This window comes from Dama dama, chromosome 24, assembly GCF_033118175.1.
Source record: "Dama dama isolate Ldn47 chromosome 24, ASM3311817v1, whole genome shotgun sequence".
In the NCBI taxonomy this organism is placed as follows: domain Eukaryota; kingdom Metazoa; phylum Chordata; class Mammalia; order Artiodactyla; family Cervidae; genus Dama; species Dama dama.
This window is the reverse complement of record NC_083704.1, coordinates 5,499,890-5,506,469: the sequence shown is the minus strand read 5'-3', so window position 1 is coordinate 5,506,469 and position 6,580 is coordinate 5,499,890. Positions and strand designations below refer to the sequence as shown.

The 6,580-nt window shown below is 37.8% G+C and overlaps 1 pseudogene; it reads right to left on the bottom strand.

The window, feature by feature from the left end:
- Window positions 1-1,071: 1,071 nt before the first annotated feature.
- LOC133046207 (olfactory receptor 9G1-like) lies at window positions 1,072-1,823 on the bottom strand (annotated as a pseudogene).
- Window positions 1,824-6,580: the final 4,757 nt, after the last annotated feature.

Below are 6,580 nucleotides of genomic sequence, written 5' to 3'. Positions count from 1 at the left end.
TGAACTCCCAAATAGCACTAACTCATAACAAATGAATAAGTATCTCTGGAATAAAAAAATCTGTGTTTGCATTCTTTTCTCCTTACCTATGATTTATCTGATTGGAACCAAGAGATTTCAACTGTCTAATCATAACAGTGATTGCATAGCCAATATTATTATTCTACATTAGAGATTATAGTATTATACTTCCAATTAATGAATAAGCTGTCATTTGAAATGAAAAAGAAAAAAAGAAATTCTCAGGATCCCAGTAATACTATAAACTCTGTTCTGAGCTAGCATGCCTAGTACTTTTTCCAATTTGTCCAGACTGATTTATTTTAAAAGATATTCAAGAACATCAGTCAGTTCAGTTCAGTCGCTCAGTCGTGTCCGACTCTTTGCAACTCCCTGAACTGCAGCATGCCAGGCCTCCCTGTCCATCACCAACTCCCGGAGTCCACCCAAACCCATGTCCACTGAGTCGGTGGTGCCATCCAACCATCTCATCCTCTGTTGTCCCCTTCTCTTCCTGCCCTCAATCTTTCCCAGCATCAAGGACTTTTCAAATGAGTCAGCTCTTCGCATCAGGCGGCCAAAATATTGGACTTTCAGCTTCAACATCAGTCCCTCCAAAGAACACCCAGGACTGATCTCCTTCAGGATGGACTGGTTGGATCTCCTTGCAGTCCAAGGAGGGACTCTCAAGAGTCTTCTCCAACATCACAGTTCAAAAGCATCAATTCTTCAGTGCTCAGCTTTCTTTATAGTCCAACTCTCACATCCATATGTGACTACTGGAAAAACCACAGCCTTGACTAGACAGACCTTTGTTGAGAAAGTAATGTCTCTACTTTTTAACATTTTGTCTAGGTTGGTCATGACTTTCCTTCCAAGAACATCAGTGCCAACTTAAAAAGACAAATGCAGGCTAGCATTTCTACATTGTTCAGTGATTTTATCTTTTGCTTAATTTATTTATTTCTGAGATTTACAGACTGTTATCAATAACATAGAAACTAATCTTCAAAAACCAATACAAGCAAAACAAACAAACAAACAAAAATAGACTGTTTACCAAAGCCTTTGCTAAAGAAACTTTGCTCTATCTAACATTTTCCTCAAGGCTTCTTTAACATCTTTATTTCTTAAGCTATGGGTCAAGGGATTCAACCAGGGAATCACCACTGTGTAGAACATGGACACCACTTTATCTCTCTCAGGGCATAGCTCATACTTGACCTGGTGCAAATTAAGAGAATTGACCCATAGTACAAGGTGACATCTGTCAGGTGAAAATCACAGTTGGAGAAAGCTTTCGAGCAGCCTTGGGTGGAGTGGATCTTCAAGATGGCAGCAATGATGAAGAGATAGGAGGCAAGGTTAAGCATGGTGGGACTGATGATGTTGGAGGCAAGTATGAAATACAGGACAACTTGGTAGCTTTCGTTCACATCACAGGCCAACTTGACAAGGGGCCACAGAAGAAATCATCAATGACATTGTTCCTGCAGAAGCTAAGGTAAATGTCTCACTGGTGATGATGGTTGAGTTCACAAAGCCACTAAAGTAGGAAGCTGCAACAAGACTGACAGATAACCTTGGGGACATGGCCTGGGAATAAAGCAACAGGTTAGCGATGGCCACATAGCAGTCATAAGCCATGGCAGCCAACAGGTAGCCTCACTGTAGGCCTGTCCAGTGGAGAAGAAGAACTGGGCTAAGCAGCCAGCAAAAGAGATGTGCCTGTCATCAGAGATGCAGGTCATTGGGATTTTGGGGACACAGACGGAAGCATACCAGAGATCCAGGAATGAAAGATTCCCAGTGAAGAAATACATGGGTGTGTGGATTTGAGAATCAGCACAGATCAGAGAAATCAGGGTGATGTTCCCTAAAAGACTGCTGATCTAGATGATGAGGAATATATAAAAGAGAACTCTCTGTAACCACAGGTCTGTCATAAATCCTAAAGGTATGAACTCCTTCACCATGGTATATATTTTTTTATCCACTGAGTTTGAGTTTTTTTTCATTCCTTTCTGTAAAAAAAGTGATTAATATGTCATGATTTAAGGTATTGATGTTATCAGCTTCCCCATTATATGTCATTTTAGATTGTTTAAATACTCAACTGATGCATATATCATGTTTAAAAAAAAAGTTTATGCTGAACTGGAAATTATTCCTGTTAGAAAACTTTGAAATTTCTCTATGCTGCCTTGAAAGATCAGATTATGAACATAATATAGTTTGTCACCATACATTTTAACCTAATCACCATCCTTTTGAGAGATGGTGATTTGTTCATCTTCTTTTCTGTTTGCAGCTAGAGTGATTGGGAATCATGTAGAAGACATGAAAAAGGGAGTTTGCTTTTGAGTTCTTAAATCCTTTGTCTTTACTAGTGAATTACCTGAAGGAGCATACTTTTATTAGTCTAGCCACACTTTGAAATAACCTTGGAAGTGCATTTATGCTAATTTCTTTGAAGGCAATACTTATATTTTATTTAACTTTTTACCACAAAACCAAGAACACAGCTAAAAATAAAGTAAAAAAAATGATAATAAAATGTATAACTTGAATAATACAGTAGGTTTACTTAGATAGCAGGAATTTGAGACCATATCTATGTATGTATGACATTCAAATGTATGCTGAAAGGAAGTGAAAATATTAATCAATGGATAATTGTGTTCAAAATATGTATTAATTTCCTATAGAAATAAGAATCAAAAACAAAAAATCTAAACTTATCAAACTGAATGATTTGGGGGAATGTGGTAGGCAGAATATGGCCCATTAAGATGTTCAAGTTCTTTTTCTTAAAGTTGAAGTTTAGTAATTTATATTATTACATTAATTTCAGGTGTACCGCATAATGATTTAGCATTTTTACGGATTATACTCTATTAAAAACTATCACATGGTGCTTGCTATGATTCTCTGTGCTGTATGCTGTGTCTTTGTTGCCTATGTGTTTTATACATAGTGATTTGTAGCTCTTAATCCCGTATCCCTCATTTGTCCCTTTACCTTCGTTTCCCCATTGGTAACCACTAGTTTCTTGTAGCTGTAAGTCTGTTTCTGTCTTGCATATATACTCATCTGTATTACTATTAAAATTCTACATATGTGATGTCATACAGCATTTGTCTTTATCTTACTTCACTTAGTATTTTCCAGATTAATCTACATTGTTGTAAATGGCAGAATTTCATTAATTTTTGTAGCTAGCAACATTCTGTTGTGTACATACATATATTACATCTTTACCCATTCATCTGTTGATGGATGCTTGCATTGCTTTCATGTCTTGTCTTTTGTAGATAGTGCTGCTGGGAACACGGGGATGCATGTATATTTTCAAATTAGTGTTTTACTCATTCCTGGTACATGGGGATGTACTTTATGGGGAAAGGATCATTAAGTTAAAAATTAAGAATTTTGAAATAAGAAGGTTATCAGGGTGGGCCCTAAATTCAACCACAAATATCCTTATAGAAAGGAGGTAGAGGAAGGTTTGACTACAGACCCCAGAGAAGGAACAGTGTGATCAGAGAAGCAGAGTTCGGAGTGATACAACCACAGGGAATGCCAGCAACCTCAGAAAGCCTAAGAGACAAGATAGAGGTGTTCCACTAGAGCCTCTGGGTGGATCGTGACCCTGATTTTAGCCCATTGCCATTGAGTTCTGAGCTCCAGAACTATAAGAGAATATTTTTTTTGATGCTTTAGGCCACCAAATTTATGATAATTTAATACATGAAGTTATGAAATTCAACCTCTAATAATCTTGTTTCCTTCAAAAATAGAAGCACTGCTGTCGCCAGCAATAGGGGAAGAACCATCTTGGCTTGTTTATGGTACAACTTGCAAGAACAATAACATCACATAGCACAATCAAAAAAGGGCTAAATTATGAATTTCAGGGTTCTGAACAGGCATGGATATATTTCTGCTATTAGATCCAAGACTTTCAAAGCCTCTTATGTCCGAGAAAAAATAATATATATATTTTCAGGTGATGAGTGCGTGCGTGTGTGTGTGTATGCATGTACATACTCGGTTGCATTTGACTCTTTGTGACCCCATGTACTGTAGTCTGCCAGGCTTCTCTGTCCACGGAATTTCGCAGGTGAAAATACTGGAATGGGTTGCCATCTCCTTCTCCAGGGGATCTTCCTGACTCAGGGATGGAATCTGCATCTATTACATCTCCTGAATTGGCAGGCAGATTCTTTACCACTGCACCACCTGGGAAGCTTTAGGTGATAGATTTAAGCTAAAGAAGTATAAATAATTGCTCTCTTGGAACTGCATCTTTTTAATAAATGGAATCAATAATTCTTAATTTAAAGAGAACTTAATGCTACATTTATTATCAAAGTAGAATTTATTCAGAATAAGCAAATGAAGATTCTCTTAGAATTTCAAGAGTGTTGCGAGCTATGACCCTTTTTAACAAAGCATATTCCTGGAACCTGCTTAAGATCCAGAATCAAGAAATCTGGATTCTGATCTGAGTTGGTTGTCACCATTTTAAGTAAATGATAACCTCTAAAACTTTATTTTCTCACTTACCTTCCTCAATTCAGTGAGAGTTTAGTGAAAGTGTTAGTCACTCAGTCGTGTCTAACTCTTTGGGACCCCATGGACTGGCTCCTCTGTCCATGGAATTCTCCAGGCAAGAATACTGGTGTGTGTTGTCATGCCCTCCTCCAGGGGATCTTCCCAACCCAGGGATCAAACCTTCATCTTCTGCATTGCAGGCAGATTCTTTACCACTGAGTTACCAGGGAAGTTCTCATAATATATTACATAGTAGTCTTATATGCAAAGATACACAAAAGAGAGATTTTTTGAAGTACCCTTACTTGACATTCATTCTTAGACTTAAAGCTGGCTGCATGCCTATTTAGAATGGACACTCAGAAACTTTCTTCCCACAGAATATCTCTCCTCATCTCTCAAACATCTCTCATTATCAGGAGACCCATTTAAGAGGTAGATGGTTCTGGGGGTGGTTATCCAAAAGAAGCTGAGGTCTTTGTTATCTCCCAGTCCTCGCCACAGTTAATGTGTTTGCCATCTGTGTCATTCAGTTTGATGCTTTAATCAGGTAATTCTTGAGTTATAATTATAATAGTATAATATGATCCCAAAGAAATGTCTAAATATATTCATCTATATCTATCCATCTATATATATAAATCTCAGATGTTAAAAAAATGTGAAATATATATAGAACTATAAGTATAGATGGATATATTATATATGGAAATAGATATATAGACCAAGATATAGATATACATAGAGCTAGTTTGATAGACATATAAAATTTTCCTCTTTCTCTTAAACAGCTTCTATCCCATGAACTTCACAACATGGAAAAAGAAGCATTTCAAAGCCATGAAAATATTGACCAATATAAGTATTTCTATATTCTTACCAACATTAACCCAAAATCACTGCAGATGGTGATTCCAGCCATGAAATTAAAAGATGCTTACTCCTTGGAAGGAAAGTTATGACCAACCTAGACAGCATATTAAAAAGCAGAGATATTAACTTTCTCAACAAAGGTCCGTCTAGTCAAGGCTATGGTTTTTCCAGTAGTTATGTATGGATGTGAGGGTTGGACTATAAAGAAAGCTGAACGCAGAAGAATTGATGTTTTTGAACTGTGGTGCTGGAGAAGACTCTTGAGAGTCCCTTGGACTGCAAGGAGATCCAACCAGTCCATCCTAATTGAAGCTGAAACTCCAATACTTTGGCCACATGATGCAAAGAGCTGACTCATTTGAAAAGACCTTGATGTTGGGAAAGATTGAGGGCAGGATGAAAAGGGGACAACAGAGGATGAGATGGTTGGAAGGCATCACCAACTCAGTGGACATGGGTATGGGTAGGCTCCGGGAGTTTGTGGTGGACAGAGAGGCCTGGCATGCTGCGGTTCATGGGGTTGCAGAGTCAGACACGACTGAGCAACTGAACCGAACTGAACCAACATTAAGGATGGATCAGCTTACTCCAAGATAAAAGGAGACATTGGGCCACATAGAACTACATGCAACTACTCAGGGATTATGAGAATGAAAACATCCATCAAGTACACATCTAATTATCTGTTTCACTGAAAAGGAGATCAAGAATGAAAGAAAAGACATTTGAAGGCATTTCAGTCTGCCTGCAGTGTGGGAGACCCGGGTTTGATCCCTGGGTCAGGAAGATCCCCTGGAGAAGGAAATGACAACCCACTCCAGTATTCTTGCCTGGAAAATCCCACGGATGGAGGAGCCTGGCAGGGTAGAGTCCATGGGATTGCAAAGAGTTGAACACAACTGAGCGACTTCACTTCTTTCTTTCAGCTTTCTTCATTAAATATAACTATAGGAAAGAAAACCTTACTGTATTTCATGAATTGGAATTATGATTTAATTATATTGAAAAGTGTTTTGTTTTTGCCCATATGGTACTTTACTGACCTTTTTTGTCTGGTCAATTCAACAAAGTACTTGCTTTATGAATTATAAATAGTTTCTTCATTTGAATTTCAACTAAAGCCCAAATTTTTTCAGATTACCTTAGAATT